Source organism: Varroa jacobsoni, unplaced genomic scaffold, assembly GCF_002532875.2.
Source record: "Varroa jacobsoni isolate VJ856 unplaced genomic scaffold, vjacob_1.0 scaffold_201, whole genome shotgun sequence".
NCBI classification, from domain to species: Eukaryota; Metazoa; Arthropoda; class Arachnida; order Mesostigmata; family Varroidae; genus Varroa; species Varroa jacobsoni.
The window spans coordinates 338,666-358,723 of NW_019213103.1; the positions used below are offsets into that span (position 1 = coordinate 338,666).

General features: G+C 38.4%; 1 long non-coding RNA gene across 1 annotated transcript; it reads left to right on the plus strand.

Annotated features, from left to right (window-relative positions):
- The first annotated feature begins 1,703 nt into the window (after positions 1–1,703).
- LOC111273597 (uncharacterized) lies at positions 1,704–19,490 on the plus strand. Its single transcript, XR_002687949.2, has 3 exons — positions 1,704–1,883; positions 2,157–2,262; positions 18,397–19,490. It is a non-coding gene; the product is annotated as an uncharacterized LOC111273597 (long non-coding RNA).
- Positions 19,491–20,058: the final 568 nt, after the last annotated feature.

Below are 20,058 nucleotides of genomic sequence, written 5' to 3' on the forward strand. Positions count from 1 at the left end.
CAATTGGCGGCTGTGTAAAGCTACTTTATAAGAACAATATTCGACCACTCTTAACATAGACGAATACGCTTTGCACATAATCAATATAATGTCCTACTCATTACCAGTTTGTTAACGTATTAAATGTACTTCTCTATATTCAAGCACACCCAGTAAGCGGCGTAAGGTGGACTAAAATAAAAATAATGAAATAACAGCGAGCTTCCGTGCGTAACTCAGGGTTTCATTTGTACTACGCATCGAAAATAATATTAGTTAAGTATCTTTCCAGGGACAGCTTTCATCACTCAACCCCTTCCGTAAAATCTTTAATTAAGGCTCTGCATAGTTTGCCATTAATTCCATCCGTATATCGTTTCGGCGTTTTTTCCTTCACCTAGCCAATCAAGGAAAAGTCAATAGGAGTTAAATCACAGGACCACACTAGCAACTTGGTGTTAGTACGCAACAAATCAGCCGCTTTGGAAATTTTAGCTTGCACGCAAAGGCTGTTGCACGCACAGTATACCAAGTTGTTTCGTATGGTTAAAACGTAATTTTTACGCATCACTGTTAGGCATTCCATCAGATGGTTAGCCCTTCCGAGCCCAGACCACAACGTGTGTTTAGGATTAATAGGCAAATACGTACTCACTAAGCTATCACATGAACTGGTCGTTTGCATCTGATAGTCTCGATTTGGTCCACAGAAAGGTTTGCAACACGTCAGATAGAGCTTGCCATTCCGTCATCTCGAGGTAAAGGGTCCAATGGCGGCTTAGCTCACTTGATTGAGTCACTTGGACCTTGTAGGAACAAACACGCAGCTATTGCTTTAATATGAGTCACATTGTCAAGCGTAACGCCAAGTTTTTGGATGAATATGGTCTCCTACCATAGTGACATTGTCGTCCGGTTTGAAGTCCTCCTGGCCTCATTTCAGATGCAAGTGAAATCCTTGATCAATCTTTTCAATGTTTTTTTCATAAATATTTTGTGTGAAACTTGCGAAATATCAGCGCACCGGATTTCCCCTTTCGACAATACGTTTTACGGTAGTTTTTCAATAGCACAAACCCTGCTTATTGCTCGGTAATCTGCTAGTCTTCGCCTGGTTACAAACACAGAAGAGAAGAACGAAAGGAAGTTCAGACCTTTAGTTCACCCTTTATCTCAATACAAGGCTACAAAAGGGGATTAGGCCACGACAGCTAGCAAGGCGTACTTCAATTCTATTTGCCAAGTTTCTAATTAAAAGCCTATGTGCACACATACGAGATTCAGAGTATCAAGATTTCAATCAACAGTAAATAAAAGCTTTACGGTTCCCAGCAGTAAAGCCGAAAAACGCCTATTCGAGACAGTTAGTGGGATGTATGGTCATCTCAAACTTTAAGGTGATAGGCTTGATGTTGGTTTAAAGAGCAAATAAGATCGTGTTTTATGGAATTAAAAATTAGGTCTCAAGCCAATGCAAGTTTAAAGTTAAGTGAAGGCCAAATAGAGGTACACACTACAGCTTTTGAAGGTAACAACATAAGTAACTCAATACCAACGTTATACTAATAAGAGGGATATCTCGTCGCATTAATCCAGTTTTATATTGATATATTTAATCAATTTCTAATTAGTATAACCCAAATATAAGAAAATAATACAAACGCTTTTATTGACTTTTTTTAATCCATCATATTGCCTACATTCATCTCAGTTGTGTTTTTGTTACGGAACCTTGCGTTGCTATATCTTATAAGTTTTTACGTATTCGTCGAAAAATGACGCATACCATATTGCCCACCGCTTACAAAGGCGCCATTTAGAAAACGCGCAAGCTTTAAAAACTAAACAACTTTTCAGTAAAAAATTGCTTTTCAAAATTTTCAGTGCAGGGACTGCCCAAAAAGGTAAGAGTTTTTGTGTTCAATTGCAAGCTCTTAAAAAATTAACTTGACTACAATTCAAATTTAGTGTATATCGCCAGCCATACGGCAATCAGATCTATCCTATCTAACCTATTTAGGCCATTTAGAAAACCCGCACTTAGCGAACGGCAAGCAAGATCTAGTATTAGACATATAAATAAGTAGATACATCGATGAAAGTAGATTCATTTGATTATGTATAGAAGGCCAAGGTAGCTACATAAATTGTGTGGTTTATGCCTTACATGTGGAAAGTTCGCCGAACGCCGATGAGCAGTGACAGCCTGCGTACACATAATCACCAGGATCTGAAGAGGCATAGTCGTCTTGGACAGCGATATTAACGAAGTCACCTTGGCAGGTATACCAGCGATCTTTATTCACCATCCTAACAGCATACACGCACACCGAAAACATATGAAACAAAGAAAACGTTGACATGTAGTTTTTTAATTACGCGCTCTGTGTGTATGTATATTATTAAACGTAAGTTTGCGTGAATATTCTACAGAGGTAGTCGAAATGAGAAATGTAAAGATGCTTGTAAAACCTTGTTTAAAAGTTTGGCCGTGGACCAACTAGTAGTCAAGCTTTTTTTTTTTTGGAGATTAAGGGCAAATGCATTATGCAGACCAGACATCACTGAATTGTGCTTTATCCGGTACTGTGGGACTCTCACCCACTAAACCCTGGACCTGTTTATCAGCTTGGGTCATGGTTCGGGATATGTTTGATATTACTTCGAAACCATGACTTGCAGGAACGGTCATTTCATCACCCTTCCCTTTGAACCGTTCCAGTCCATCCTCCATTCTGGCTTTCCTCCTGACCAGATACGCTGGGTCTCGAGGGGAACCGTACTCCCTGTTCTCCCTTTAATACCAATTGTAGTGTATTCAAGCCCGTGATTGTTTCGGGCCTGTCCTTCTGTTATTCTCTTACGTCTCATCCTTTCAAGTTGTTCCTTTCTTTTCATAATATCATCAAAGAAGGCCGTAACTTTGGCCCAGGTCGTCCTGTCTTTTGTCATCATATCCACCATTCCCTTAGCACTGCCCTTTGTTGCGACTTCTCTGTGAACCTGCTTATCTCTGACCGCTTTAAGTACCTGGCAGTGAAGAAGAGTATGTTCTACTCCGTCTACAGGTGTCCACTTGCGTCTTGCCGATCTTTGTCATGTATGTCTGGAACTGTCCATGACCCGACAAGACTTGGCAGGAATGGTATGTTAGCTCTCCATGACTGCCGCGAATCCATTTCCTAACATCTGGTATTAGGTGTCGGGTCGGGTTCAACTGTCCGGAGATTCTCCTCGGCCGTTAGTGCGGGGATTTTCCCATTGCTGTTGCCATTTGTTTAACGTGGCCTCACGGGCCATTATGTTGTCGGTGTTTTCATCTCTTTGTCTTCGTTCGGCTCTTTTTATGGCAAGCAAATCCCATGGGACCATTTTGGCCAGTACTAGCAGTGCTTCAGTTGACACGGTTCTGTACGCTCTGGCCAGACGTATTGCGACTATTCTTTGAGCAGCGAGCAATATATCTCGGTTGGCTTTTGTCTTCAGCGCCATTTCTCTCATACAGGAGCTGCGTATAGTGCTCTAGCCTCAGTTACTCAGGCCAGTAGTCTTCGGCTACCCTCAGAGGCTTCTCCTACTCTGGGCAGTATTCGCGACAAATTGAGGGCTCTTCTTTCTGCCTTTGTAGCAGCATGTTTAATATGTTCTCTTCTAGTCGTTGCAGTGTCAATCATTACTCCGAGGTTTTTCGCCTTTCTCTGAATGCTGATGTGGGTATAACCCAAAAATATTTCTTTTTCCCAATTAGGTATATTGCTTCTGTCTTTTCCGCGGCTAGCCGTAGATAATGTTCTTCCATCCATCGTTCTATGAGCTGGAGGGAGTCGTTAGCCTTGTTCTCTAGTTCCACCTCTGTCCGGGCTCTGATTATGAGAGCTAGGTCATCTGCATATGCTATGGTCTTTACCCCCCTCCGATAGATCCGTTATTTGCCGAACGCTGTCGTAGGCTAGATTCCATAGTGTCTGACCGAGGACCGATCCCTGCGGGACTCCTGCTGTGACCGTATATCTTGTCCCATCCGCTATTAGTCTTCTGTTCTCTAAGTATGAACTGATGATCCTGCGCAAATACGTAGAGATGTTCTTTTCTTCCAGTGCTTTCATCAGTTTTCCCCAGTTCATGCTATTAAAAGCATTTCTAACATCCAGTAGAATTAGCGACACGAAGTTCAGTGTGCTTCTCATCTCCTCCCTCGCTATCCCGAGGACCTTGTCCACAGCTGTCAACGTCGAACGATGTTTCCTGAAGCCATATTGCGTCTCTGGTAGTGCCTCTTTATATTCAATCTCCTATTTAAACCAGTCAGTTAGTAGTCAAGCTAACATAAAACAACTTACGCATATTTCGCATGATTGGCACAGAGATCGCTTTTCATTATTTTTGCGTGGTCAAGCTTTGTTTTCATTTGCTCTATTTACATATTATTAAATTGTACTCAAATCCGGATTCGATTATATAGCATATTTGGAAAGGGCACTCTAATACCATTCCTATAATTCTTATAATAGCATGCTACGGGTACTACTACATATTACAGTGACATAGTTTGAACGTGTAATGGGGCAACATTTACTATCTTATCCAACTGAGCGACTATTCTTTACTATACTTGTGAATGTGTCATATGTGTGTTTATGCCTCTCCGTAGCCGAATATTTTCATTTTATTCAGATACTATGCTAAAAGGCCCACAGACCAAGTCCAGTCGAAAGTTTCGTCCATCAAAAGTTTCTTTTTCTGGCTTGTCGTGGAAAATGTCGCACTGCTCTTCACGTGACCCCACAAACTCAAGGGGCATCAGTAGGCCATTCACATCTCTCTTTGTCCAGTGGTGTCGTGCCCCAGCCTGTTTAAACCTTTAATTGATTGCCTCGGTATGACCTTCATTAACAGTAAGTATTTTGTGCGACACTTGTAAAGCGTTATTATAATTGATAGTTCACTTCAATAGCCGGCTTTTACGGTAATTAAGCGCTGCTCCAAATGCGGCGGTCTGCTTGTTTGCAAAATCAGGGGAAAAACGGGACGGAATATAGACGCATGTAACACACGCACCATATAGGTAGTGCATTTAGCATGACATAGTGCTGTAGAAATGGTCTTAGGGTGCTGCAAGTGTCTGACACAGTTCCATTCGCTTTTTATCCCGGAAATTTACCTATCTCCCAATATCTTAAAATATGTAAAATAAAAACTTCGCCTTTTTTTAAAAAGACTTTTTTAACCGATCTAAAATCCGCAAAAATACTATATTTTTTTCGTCTACTAGCAGCTTTTCATTTATGTACCTGAACCAAAAGCCGTAAAGTGTGCGATTTTATGCGAAAAACAAAAAAATTCCAGCTCATGGTTAAATTAAGAAGGTACTTTGATAACTATTTAAAGAAAAAAAGAGTTTTCTGACAGTAAAATGATCGGAGATTCGCTTCACGAGTGGCTGACCTCGCTTTGTTTAAAATGTCTGAGAGACGTTCCGTAAATGCTTGTAATGATCATTTTTGCAACAACCTAACTGCTTACTCTATTTTACGTAACATCCTGACAATGTGATACTTCTATCCCCCCTCCTCCCACCCCCCTCGTATATTTCTTGTAACATTTTAATATGTTCTGCGGACAAACTAGCCGAACGTCGCACCGCAAAATATAATATTTGCCATAAGCTGTACGAAGCTTAAGTATTTGTCGTAACTTTTTACCTTCTCCTTACTTTACTTCTTCTAACTAATCTATTTATCCCCTTTCACCAGAACGTCCTTTACACGACTCGTATTAAACAGCTCCTCCAATCAATTTTTAAGACGCTCTTCAATTGCCAACGGGTACGGCTATTTATATTATATTTGTGAGTGACCCGTAGGCGCGAGTCAGTAGTGAATATGATGGGTGCACAGAAAGCTTCTACAAAAATCCATTACACGACAACTTTCACAGTACTTGCCGCTCGCGGCAAAGGCTAATTTCAATAAAAATACATACATCTAAGGTGACCGACAATCGTCTGGCGTTCCGAACTTGGCTTCTTGGCCAAATAACGACCCTGAAATCGCACCTCAGATAACCTACTAGGTAAACCTGTTCGGAGATTCGTTGAACTTGGTTAACCTTTTTTAGCAATTCTTTCAGGCATAAAGTCTTCGCTGTACACGGCGCAGACTTCCGAAGCTGCTTTAAAAGCTTTCTATCTTGGTAAAAGAAATAGAGTAGACGCCATAAAGTGAGTCGATTACGTTGAACGCTTTAGCTTTTAAACGAAGCTTGATTAAACCACTTACCTACAAATACAAACAAAAAAAGAAATTTAATTCAGTACAACCAAAACGTCAATGGAGTCGGCGAAATGCTGGAACAAGCTTCACTTGTGGAAGGCAATAAGATAATACTACTTTCATTCTATACTATTGAGTATCTTGGCAGAAATCAAAAAGTAGTCAACTTCTTTTTTAGCTACAACAATATTTGAAACAGTACATAATAACTATGGTGTTTGTTTGATATTAACAAAAAAAGGGCGATATCTAAAAAAAGGGCGAAGATATCGGATATCTTCGAGACAACTCTTGCGGTAAAATATATAGAATAAAGCAACATTTAATAAGTGAACTAATCCAGAGTATATTAAGGCTTCTGCGCGTGTCTGTGTGAATACGGGAGTTTGGTATTATGCGGTTAATCTACGAAAAAGATTGTGGCTTCACTGATACAATCATCCAATCTAGCAAACGTTATCTTTTTTTTTTTGAAGAAAGATCAAGAGCCTCATTTACAAAATTCCTTCGGGCTTTTCTAAACTTATATGCATAAGAATCCCTTCTATTGAAATAATTTTTAATCGCTGGAAGGATCCCATATCGTTGAATATACCTATCACTCGCAAAAGTCTGCTGTAAATTATAATTCAAATTCGTTATTTGAAAAAACACTTTCTGTTCTGCCAGACTGGGCTACTTGACTACGAATTCTATTTAACCTTGATTTTGCTCTAGATACCTGCTTATGTCCAAAAATATTTTACCCAAAGTACCGCTTCCAAGAAAACAAAAAGTCATACTGCTGTGTATCTTGTAATAATGAGTTTCTATACAGGGACGGAACGAGGGAATGGAAAGTCCAAAGTTTGAGTTATATATTTTTTCCTAAAGTTATTAAATTACTCAACTATTTACGCAATTGTCTTAAAAGTTAGTTAAAAAACTTGATGCATGTGAAATGCAATGACCGAATTCAGAAAATATTGACTGAACCGACGGGCGGCAAGTAGAGAAGAGATCAGAATTAGAGAAATTTTAAACGACCACGAAATGAAAAAAATGCTCAAGGAAATAAATAGTAATATATTATATATAACATATAATAATATATGATGCCCATGTTGATGAAACATGCAATTTATTAACTTTGCTAAGTAAAAGCTTGCGACTATACTCGTACCCATTACCCAAATGTACACTGTTTATCAACATTATTATTATTATTCTGTGATCTAGAAAATTTCTACATGTACTAGATGATATCATAATCGACATAGAAAAGATAGAGCCGTAAGAGTGTAACAAGCAGTTCTTACAACTGGCGAAAATGGAAAATCTGTAATTACCTATACTCTGGTTAATATAAGCTAGTTATACTAAATAAGAGCTGTTAAAAGAAATACAGAGCTGAGCTTAGTATTGTTGGATCATTGGCGAAGTTAACACTGAAACAGGATCGAGACATAAGGCCTGCCTGGCAAGCGGCGGATAGAAAGCGAGGTTCGCAAGGAACTAGGCCTGATGCTATAAAACTTTTTTTTTTTAAGATTTAAGATGTTGGCAGAAATATGTAGCTGCCTGCAGAATCTCAGAGAATAAAAACTAGGCTGACAGAGACATGTCACGTTAACCAGCAGCATCGCACGGTGAAGAGAACTATTCAGGACGAATAACTAGACAGAATTTGGAACCACTTCCAGGTAGCACTCAGTTGGGGCCACTCTGTTAACAGCTTAATTTTTCTAATGTTTGTACTAAATAAACTAACCGCAACGTCTTGGGTAAGCACTACACAGAGTAGTGCAGGTGAAAAAATCTTCTGGAACATAACTAAATGCCAGTGGCCTTGCAAGACCAAAAATTGAAGGGTTTTGAGGGTATCATTATAAAGGGATCATTGCACAACAGACCAAATATTATTGATATCATCAACTAAACGAATATTCACCTTTAAAAACAAACAACGAGCCAACAGTCTGCCTTTAAGTATTTGTAAATCTGGATTCTTGCACCATCGTTTGCAACGGACAGACGCCATAATCGATAGTGGCAGATTACTTATTGCAAATTTATTCATACTAGTTTCATTTACCTGGCTTTTTGGTACTAAGTTAAGTTAACGCTTGTTTGATGAAGAGTATTTTAACCAGTCTTTCCATGAACTAGCTGCTGCCAGAGCTGAGATCTTCAAAATTAAGAAATTTATAGGGTGTAAGGAATATTTTATCTGTTTCACATTCAAGTCAAAAACACCCTAATCCAAAGGAAATGCATAATGATATATGATACAGTGATCTACGAATCTCTCGTTAGCGGTGATCAATTCTATGACACTCTAAAATGAACTGTCATTTAGACCGATCATTGACCGATCTTTTAAACTTGTCGACTAATTTATTAAATATAGAAAAATTTAACTTTAAAACCCAGCTGTACGATTTGCCGTACGACAGCTCGGTCCATTAGTGACCTGCAACTTTTGCAGGTCACTAATGGATGTTCAAACTCCACAGCTATGAAGCATTCGAGATTAAGGTTGGCCAAGGAGGAATGTTAATGGATGCAAAACACTTTTTACCGGAAAATGTTATACCTATATTTCACTCTTCTAACAATTTTTCCATTGTACGTAACCTCCAGAGAGCACGCATATGTCTGCGTCGGCGGCCACATTTCAGGCTACTATAGATGATTTATATCGCAAATTCTTTCAAAAGCTCAATGTGAAATTCAAGAGCCTAACAATAAAATATTATGATACAAATTCTAATGGCAAACCGACTAGACTTTGATAAGAATGGGAAAATTTGATTTTGATGTAACTACGACGCCGAGATTTTGAAATGTTTCGACAAAAGGTACCGTCCATCATATATCATAACTACACAGAGACACACAGATCGTTTTGATGGCATGATCTACTGCGGTAGTAGGATAAGCACATCTTATTTATGAGAACAACATATAAATGTTTAATAAACCCTGAGCAATTGCTGGACTATCAGAATTCTTTGCAGTTTCTTGTACCACTCAGGAACAAAGATTTTGAAAAACATAAATCTGTACCATAGTTCTAAACGACGTTCGGACGAGCATCCAGTTTGGATACTAAAAACGGGTTTCCTTGAAAAGTTCTCCCCTTCAAAGAATTTTTAATCCAATTTATGTTTTATCATCAATCCGCAGATTTTTATAAATATTTCAACCAAGAGTGTATAGTTGACCCTGTCAAATAATCGAACTTACTTAAATTAATGCAACGGTACTGAAACATTATCGTAAAATTTCTAGAATATAATCGTCGTGTGACTGAAAATGGTGCCAGCAAGAAACTGGTACAAATCCTGTAGCAAACTCATGTAACCTATTAGGTATATAAATCTTTGTGGATATTTTTCTAATTATAGTACGGTTTGAAAGACGAACATGTTTGCATATAATATTGGTCATCCGTAATGTGGGAAACTCCAACATGCTTCGTTTTTAGCTGTTTAAGCAGCGACATTATGTTAACTTCACTAATCAACCATGGTCATGAATAGGCAGATCGGCTCTAGAAAAAATATATTTATTCTCGAATTAGTAAACGAACCAGTAAACGACATTTTTTAACTGAATTTTGCATTAACGGCAAGTATTTGTCTTTGGCTAATAGTCTAGAATGACCTGGGCTTAAAATTGCCACAGAAAATAGGGAAGCTAGACATTAACTTGGCTCTTACGTCCTCAGAAAGCATTTACACGATAGAAGAAAGATAGAAGAAAGAATTTACACGATATTCACGATATAGAAGTCTGGCCTTCTGGTCTTTATAAAAAAAGACTGTAACATGCGTTCTGTATACGCTCAATATATAATCTGTATATAGAACCCCCTTGCCAGTATTTTAATGCTGTTTTCGAGTATAGAATATTTATTGGGAAATATTTTAAGCGTACATATCCAACGAAGCACAACTATGCCAAGTAATACATGTTTTAACGACATTGAGTTTATTTCCGTAGTCTTCGCGGAATTCAGCACAAGTACAGCCTTACTTTAGACCAAATACCGCTAATCTTTTTAAAAAAGTCGGAGGGACTCCCGCGATAGTTTGAGTATTGTCTACACCCGCTGTTTTGACAACTAAGTAGTTCGCATTATGTTTCCCGAATTTATTGTAACGGTTTTTTTCATAAAAAGAAAATCGCCCTTACTGCCAGAAATTTGCCAGTACAAGGCTACATAATGAAAAATATAATCATTGATGCTGTATATTATATCGTCATCAAGCAAGCTGTTTGAAGCCCACTAACATAGCTTCTGAAAAAAAAACACTGTACTAGCATACAACTCCTGAAAGTATATCATGACAGAGCTTTCCCATGCAGCCGAGCTCTACCTCTGTAAACGACGTACTTCGGTTGCTCGCCTGCCTTTGACGTAATTGATCATAATATTGCTACTAGCGTTTCTAGATTTTAGGGTCATTGCTTAGTGCCGGTTCTATCTCACAGATCTTGGAGGTGAAAATTGGTGATTCTATGTCCCGAGATGCTAGTTTCCTCGAAGTACCTCACGGTTTTAATATAGGTCTTGTAGGCAATATTTATATGAGACCCAGGCGTGCGTCTTTAACAACTAGGTATCATATACAGAATGTGCATAATTAGGCTTGCAATACAGACAGAACCTCGAAATAGCAGTAGCACACTAGAAAATCAAAAAGCTATTAAGTAGCGTATCTTCTTAGTAGTGTGCGACAAATTGAATGGAGATATCGGTCCTGAAATGCATTGTCGTAAAGCTTGGCTCTGGCGGCACGCTATGCTGTGGTATTTAGATTAGCAGACTACTGAAGAAGTAGTTGCTTACAAAGATTTGCAAGCTATATTTGACAAACAGACGAATCATATTGCGGACGTAGCTAGGGCAGCTTCCTGTATCAGTAACTTGATTTGTACTGTGTCTCTAGTATAAGAACTGCTTAAGCTTTTATAATTAGGTGACACTGTTTTCATTCAAGTAGGCGTATTGTGGTCATATCAATGTCCCTTTACAAAAAATGCATTAGTTTGCTTTAGTCTATACAGAAAAGGTTTACAAAATGTGTTTTCCGGCTGTGCAATACTTCAAGTCATCCTTTCTAGTCTCGTTGAACTCCATTATAGTGTTGATCTTCGAGTGTACTTTCCTTGAAAATGTCAAATTTAAAGATTTTGACACGAAATATTATGTGAGAAGTGGCTTTTCAATTCGGCTGTCTGAGATGGTGTCTACTAACATGATTCCTGATTAACTTATTTTTGGATATGCCTACCGTATACACAAGCAAAGCCGCCCAATTAAATTATATTATCTCCCTTTTAATGAAGGACCCCACCGGCCCATTAAGGAGTTAGTCTCCGTTCAAAATAAAATTAAACTGATATTACACGTTCAAAAGTGCTAATTCTCGGATGCTTTAAGTAAAATGTAAAGCTGCGCCACATACCATCTGCATCAATCTACATAGCGCTGATAGGCTTTTTTTTTTACTGGTTTACTGAAAAGCCGACCGCAGCGCAGGTTGGAGCTGATTATCCATTTCTTTATATTTGATGAGGGTTTACGTCTAATTTCAGCGAACTATACCAAATAATAATATGCCTAATACACTAACAATAAGGGCATAATAAATCATATATACTGCACAATATGTCTAGTAAAATTTAATTAAACAGTATAGTTTGATACTTGCTTGAACAGTCACTGTCAGCCTCTGACACCCGATGAACTCGATTTTTATTCATGCCTGTATTTTCCCATATATTGCGAGGCAATGCAGAGATTTGCATAAGGGCAGACGCGTTTTTTTTTAGCATCGCAATCATTATACCAGATAGCTGAGGCAAGGATGGCGCCGAATCTTCTGGTATTAGAAGCATCGCGTCTGTTCTGTGGATTGGTATATAGCTATCTCATCGATCGCTGCAAAAAGAGTTTTCTAAATGTTTTCAGTAAGCCTCATTCATCACAAGTTTTAAGCAATCGCAATCGAAAACTTTAATCAACTTCTCTGAATTTTGCTCCATTGATTCAGTGAAATGGCTCTTCCATATGGGAACTATTTGGTAAGATTAAATACGAAACCTTATTCATAGTTGATAAAATCGACTAGGCGTTAGAGTATGTCGATGCATGATTTATTTGGCCGGAACTTCTAATGGATAACTGCAAGGCTGGACAAAAATGGAAGAACATAATAAATTCAGTCGAATTTTAATCAATAATCTTTGCTGGTAGTAGTCAAAAGTTTCATATGTATACACAAATCAACAACACAGTATTCCAATATCAGAGAAGGTACATAGAACCATCTAAAAACTTTGCGCCATACAGACTATCCAATCTGCCTAAATGTGGCGCTAGGAGACAATCAGCGGCATGATGTCTATCACAATCGTCCCCCGCACCTCAAACATTTACGTGTTTCGTCAGGCTCGTGAAAACCTGGTTTGCTGCAGAGCTTAGAGTGACCACATGTATATTTAGTCGGTTCATCCCGATCTAGTCGTTAGCCAAGGTAAAGAAATCTGTGTCAATCTCCGTGAATATTCGCTTCCAATTCCTAAGTTTGTCTTAAAGGCTTCTGTTATAGAGAGCTCAGGGTAATGCCGTAGGTTTTTTTTAACAGCAATGACGAGTCGGCTACAAGATCCACGAAACGATATTCGGTCTCAGTGCTCTTTTTTAGAAGAAGAAGGTTTTTAAAAAGTTTAAATTGTCGAGGCTATCCACTAAAATCCTCTCAAATGACACGTACTTCTATACTGCCGAGAGCGGTTGCGACGGGCAAGCCGTGAGGCCTTCAATTACGTCATCCATGCGATTAACATTCTTTTCTACCTCTAAGCAGTCCTGCTTCTGCAGTTCACGGAAAAACCCCAAATACAGAAACTATTTTACATAGGTAAGAGGCGATCCGACGAGGTACAAAATATCAGTGTTTGCTGTTGTGCCTCCTTTTCGAAACTTTATAGTCTCCGCTGTGGTCACGCTTACGGCCTGCCTTAAATTTGAGACTGCCACCCGGAACTAGACCAAAGCTAGCTGCACTTTGAACCTGTTTGATTCATGTAACACTGCTTCGATGATTGCGGCCGATTTCATCGAAAGGCCTTTCAGAAAGATGGAAAATAAGAGTAGGCTTAAATTGTCCCACGAAGAACGGGACAGCGGCCAATTCGTCGTCGACGGTTATTTTGATTTTTTTGGTTGGAGAAGGTTGAAGACAATCATAGGAACACTCACCTCAGTCAGCATGAGCGTAACATTGTCCCTAGGCGCTGAGTCGAAGGCTGCCTTAAAGTCGACAAACACCATGTATAGTGTTATTTTGCCGCGTGGCCAGTGCCCTCTTAACGCGAGCCATCTGTATGCTATACGTCGCTTCTGTGGAGCATTTGCTCCGGAACCAACGGTGCCCGCTTTCTAAATAACTGCCTAATCTCTTAATCACCAAGCTGGAGAACAACTTACAATAAACATTTTTTCGCTATTCCTCACTGTGAATGCGACACGCTTGGGTGATCCCTTCCTTTGGGAACAACTAACTGATTAGCACACTCCACTAGGCTGGGAGTGCACTAATAGGTAAACATATATTAAATACTACACGAAGCCAGAGCGACGGCGCATCTAGGATGTCCGTTGCAGATCCTATGTAGAATTCATAAGGGCTTGCATTAACTCCCGCATTATGAGGTCTTGACGAAAAAAACTGAGTCATACTGAGATGGCCCACCCTTCTTACGTTACGACGAAAAGGGCACTGAGCGTAGTATCGCGTACTTTGACGTAAGGAAATGATTTATGATAGAACATAATGAATACTCTTTAAGAACTAGTTGTGCTTTTCTAAACATAGGTTACAAATCCGAGGGGAATTTTTTATCAAGTGTTTTAAAGCATATCCTTGATCTTCAATATGCGACAAAGAGAGCAATCAATTAATGATCCTTTTTTAATATAGACTCCTTATTTCTATTCATTACGCATCCAAACGGATCCTATACGATATCAATCATATATTAGTTCGAAACTAGACACAGGAGGCCATTTTCAAACTACGTATCCTTATATTACGTAATAATTTGATTATTTCAAGGGTATCGACCTACATATTTTTAAACTTAATGTATCTTTACTAGATACGAGCTACTCGACGTTCTAAACCCACTTTTTCTAAAAGATGTTTTCCTGTCTCGTTCTCTAATTTGGTTTCCCCAAAACAGCAAGGGAAATTGCTGTAGTAAAACACATTGTAGTTTCTTCTGCTATGTGTTTTTAATATTGACGATTTTCGAGTAGTCGATAATTACGCCGTAACAAAATTAATTTCCTACATTTATCAAAAAATAAAATTGATTTCAGATATTTCTGCAAGTATGGGAGAAATCCTTATTTAGCTAGATAATTGTCAAAAAATTATATTATTATTCGATTGATTACAGTTGTCAGGTATATAAAATTTTGTTGCGCTAACGCATGCTCTGGAGTTATCGTATTAACAGAAGGGAAACTGAAATAGGCTGATTATTAACAGACAAATGTGAAGTTTCTTTTCAAAATGCTGTGATTGTGAAAGTGGGTATTATATATATATAACCTTGAAGCTAGTGCAGAACTATAATCATAGCCCTTGGCCGCTCTAGCTTATAGGTCGACTACATACAATTTTTCTTCAGTGTTTCGCCGGAGATATTCTTCAGGAACTACGTAATTCAATGTAGTGATCAATCGCTTAGATAATTGCCTTTGTTTGTAATATTCTCTCTAGATTTGTCTTGTTTATCATAGTGATCGCGCGCACTGATGGATTTGTTTTATAGTGCCTTCGCTTTTTCAAAGGAAAGTGCGGTGACATAGCGTTTCTTTCGGTAACGGCTAGCACATTATTTTACATAAAGAACTTCAATTTGTGGAACGGATAATGCACATTGATCAAACTGATGCAAGACAATCTTGCAGAGACCGTCTCAGTTCAGCCTAAACATCTTCTGTTAACTTATGCAGCAGGTAGGTAAACCTACCGAATAAAAATATTTTATATATAACAATATTTTTTGTGGTACACGATCGCAACGAGTTATAAAACGAGACAATAGGGCGGTCGATTTGATTTAAAACGGCGAATCCGCTTAGGATGAAATTAGAAGATCGGGAGTAGAATTGTTCTGATGCGTCATAGATGCGGTATCTGAAGTCTAAGATCTTGAACATTAGGATTAGCGAGATTTTTTGGAGCGATCTGGTCTCAGACATGGAGTTACAGATTTAGGACTAACCGTAAACCTGACGAAGATGGAGGCATGAGAGGCACAACAGAAACCACTGACACCTTATAGATTGTCAGATTGCCTTTCGTTTAGATGAACCATTTCCGTACTTGGAGTGGCTCTTCTTTGCGAACAACAGCAATTTCAATGCACACGTTACCGAAAGGTGTAGAAAGGCAGTGTTAATGGCATGGGCGATCGAATCATTTCGTCGCTTGTTCTTTGGAGCTGCTCTGAAATTGTTTGGCTTCAAGCTAGCTCCGATCGCGGCCTACGGGATAAGTGCTCTTTGGGAAGATATTACAGTGGAGATCCTCGAGCAAATAAATCGCATCAAAGCCTCCTTTCCCAAAAACGTACTGGGATCACACGTAATGATCCGATATCGCCTCGCGTATTTTCGGGCCGACCCACCACTGCTGTCTAAAGACCCCGCCCTCGCTTTGAGCTCTCAGCAACGTAAGCTCTCAAAATTAACTTTGGGATCTGAGAGCTAAGCTTCGAGGAGATCGATGGCCTCGAAGAGGAATGTCAAGTACAATGGGACGAATTGACTACCTATGGTGTGGATCCTACCATAAACTCTGCAGGAGGCCAGGCTTCAACGAACTTGCCGATAGAGGTCGACCCCCCATATGGGGAATAAATTGTCATAAATATCATGCCACTCGTTGACCTTTGGAAGCATCTTCAAAACATCTAGCGAATTTTTAAACTAGTTTTATAAACTCAACAAGACTAGTATAACCCATATGGCGTAAAATGTTCCATGTACCCTCTTTAACATTAGTGTATTGTATTGTTGGCTTGTGTATATGGAGTTTGTGGCTACTAGCAGCAAAAATGGATTCACATTTGCCGGTAGTAGTCAAAGACTTCATATAAAGCCTTAAAATAAAATTTCATTGACTTTTATTATTATAGTATTAGCAAACTGCAATCAAGCTGTACTCATATACAAACTTTTCGACCGCATAGAATCCATACTTTTCCTGAGCCGAGTGACCAATGTAATCATCGGGATGGAGGAACATGTATTTTTTTTTATTGTCAGGGGTGTCGTTCCGACATAACAAAATTATCTTCAAATCTGTATTTTCTCATAACCAAATAAGTTTAAATGTTGTTTTTTAATTGTGATAGGTGTCATTCTTTAACTTTAACCCTTTGCAATCTAAGCGCGTTCATTCGTGTATTTGAACTGCAAACAGAACCCGCATCAGACTATAATACCTTTGTATTGCGCCGTATCGCGAAACGTAGAGATCTAGTAATTGTTCTCCTAACCGATTTACTTAATTGACAGTACTTGAAGCATTTTCCAAATCCGCAAGGCGTAATATCATAGTGTCCTTCATTTAACTTGATAATATATAATTGCATAATATAATTGACGTACGGCAGAGATGAGTTTACCGCAAATACTGAGATCACTGCTAGTTATAAACTTGTGTTGTAGATAACTTACGTCTGGCACTAAAATGTTATTTTATTAATATACATATTTGGTGATAAACAATTATATCAAGCCAGGTGAATACAGTTTTAGTTATTTTTCAAGCCACTTATTGAGAATCTGTACTATAAATGTATGATACAAACATAACGTCACATCGATTTAGAGAAAAGGATGCGAACAGTAACATACTCTTATGATATGATTAATAATAATAGAAGACAGTATTGAAACATTGTTCTTAAAAGAACTCCGTGCATAATTTTTTTGCAACACGAAAACATCTGCAGGATTTAGCCTTGTCCTGTGGCCTGCAATAAATGGTAAATAGGGTTACATGCATAATTGTCTCACCTGTCAAAAAAGGCAGTGAGAGAACTTGGTTTCCAATTATTGCAAAACAAATCCTGTTACTTTCTTGGTAGGCGCAATTAAGGATTCTTTAAGATACTCAGCTCGATGCTTAATCCACGACTTACATATTAGCCTATTTCATTCAAAATTGCGTGTCTGTAGACTGCCGTATTCCGAAAGTACCTTTTATATTTAGCTAGCGATACAAATTTAGAAAGCAAGTATTGTGCACACTTCTCAAACAAATACAACTATCGGTTTAGTAAAGTCAGTAACAGATATTTTAAGCTAACTCATTTAGTGTTCGAAATCAATGGCTAAGTGATAAATTTCTGTTTTTGAAGCCATCCTATTGCTAGAATATATTGAAAATTAATTTAGTTATTAAGCTTATCTGTCTTAGTCAATAGCTACATATTTAGGGATGCTAGAAATTAAGGTACAAAGGTTGCAGCTCTGTGTCCCTTTTAATTCGAAACAGAAGCTTGTCGTTGGCTGCGACCATCTGTTTTTGCGCTTAGTCTAACTATTAAATCATTCATACAAGAATTATCTCCCTACTTTCTGCTCCAGGGTCTCTCGACTTCATGATGGGTACCATAAGAAGCTTCATCTAAAACGTGTATTTGGTGCCACGCTAATCCATTGAATTCAATTCTTATGTTGGTATATGTAGCTTAAAAACGACTTGGCTTACATAGATTCTTCGAAGTAATATCAAACTATATCCCGAACCTTATGAAAGGCTCCAGGGTCTAGTGCGTAAGAGTCCCACGGTACCAGGCAAAGAACAAAGCTACGAAGCCTGGTCTGCATAATGCATTTGCCCTCAGCCTCCAAAAAAAAAAAGGATTCTTGACCTAGTGCGAGCACTGGGTGGCACTGCGAAGAATTCGGAATTAACCATATATTGACGCACCCAACAGTCACAAGTTTCAAAAGCCAGGTAGCCTAGCTTTACCTGCACAAGGTACTTCACATTCTAGGATGATTCCCTGATATTTATTCAACGCATCTAATTAATATCTTTTTTTTTTGCGTAAACATTTATAGATTTCCTTCGTGTCTTCGAGCGCTTGAATAGTATTCAGCCGTCGGGCGCGGAACTACAAACGTAGGAACCGTTTTAATAGATAAACATTAAACTTACCCTACATCTCCATATTTGCCACAGCCGACTCAAACCGATGTTGGGCTACGCCTCGAAGAAGTCTTTGAATAAGCTTAAGTGGGCGTTTATGCGACCTGTCGTGAAAGCCCGCAACTGTTTCCGATGCCCTAGCCTATGCCCAGACTTCGAGTAGTTAAAAAATCGCGGTTCTGGACACAACGTGATTTCCTTCATACTTTCTATCAAATGCTTAGACTGGGCTGCCATCTTCAAGCTGGACCGATCACTTTGTTCATCATCGTGTTGATTTGTTTCTAGGCAATTTGGCTTTGACAAGGCGCATTGCTCTCACAGCTACCACTCTAGGTATTACACATTGTTACTAGCTTAAATACTGTAATTACGCAATGATGCATTTTTATATTCTATATATTACTGTTAAGAGGTGATATATAAGTATTTAAAAAAATTGGCAACATATATTCGTGTCGACGTTGCCTCTTTGTATGTTTTTTATATTTGCGTATAACTTCGATAAGCATATGATTTCGACTATAAGATTATTATGGCTTTGATGATAACTTCTATTCGGGACCTAAAATCCTATTCAGATCATTTTCAAAAATTCCTTTTGAAAATTTGCGGATGAATTTTTATTAGCAAACATAACGAGTAAAGCGATGTTAATAAATGTAAGTTAACTAACATTTTTGGCCTATTAGTTGAAGAAGTCCCGAAGATCCTACAATATAAAGTGACAGTGAATGAAACCGCTTTCTTTCTTGGCTTCAATGATCCCTTAATCCTTCCATCTCATCTCCATTTTGTATTTTTCGCTTTGCTGCTTTCTCTTCTTCGTATTTTTCGAATGTAGCCAAGTGAAAAATTTATAATCTCGGCGGGGTTAATTCGACTCGAAAACACTGGACAAAAGATGATCGCTAATGAATACGAATTTGTATCGGTCATGACGAGTTTGTAGTTTTGTTTCTATAAAGAACTGGTTTTATCTGATACAACGAATAAAGGGTGAACGCATGACGGCTATAACGAATATTTTACGGTAGTAGTAAATTTCTCGTAGTAGCGTAGGAAAATAAAAGCAGGCTTACAGTTGAAAAGGAAGATATAGTAGGTGTGTTAAGAGACGTTTATATACAAAACCATATGCTTAAAGTTGCTATTAATTTTATAGAACATGTTTATTGTTTTATAACGATGGCCTCACAGCCCTGTCTACTTGATCACGAAAAGGCTCGAAGATACCACCTCTGCCTTTTTTTAATTTTCTCGTAACTCTCAGGCTTACCTTCATGTATAGTTTCTTGTCTCTATTATTTTTCCCCATGCATCTGCCATGCACGTTCATAATGCTGGATTTGGGTCTATATACACAGCCTTTGTTCTCACAAACACACAAAAAAGCTCTTAGATACTATAGTATATACACTAGTGTAGTATGTGCGGTAGTATAAATACCTCTTTACTCTAGAAAAAAAATGCGGAAAGATTTTTACCAAACACAGCTATGATCTTTTTTAAAAATACGAATAGATCGAATCTAGTGAAGAGGTCGGCGCATGCTCCACGTTTTCATGTGCGTC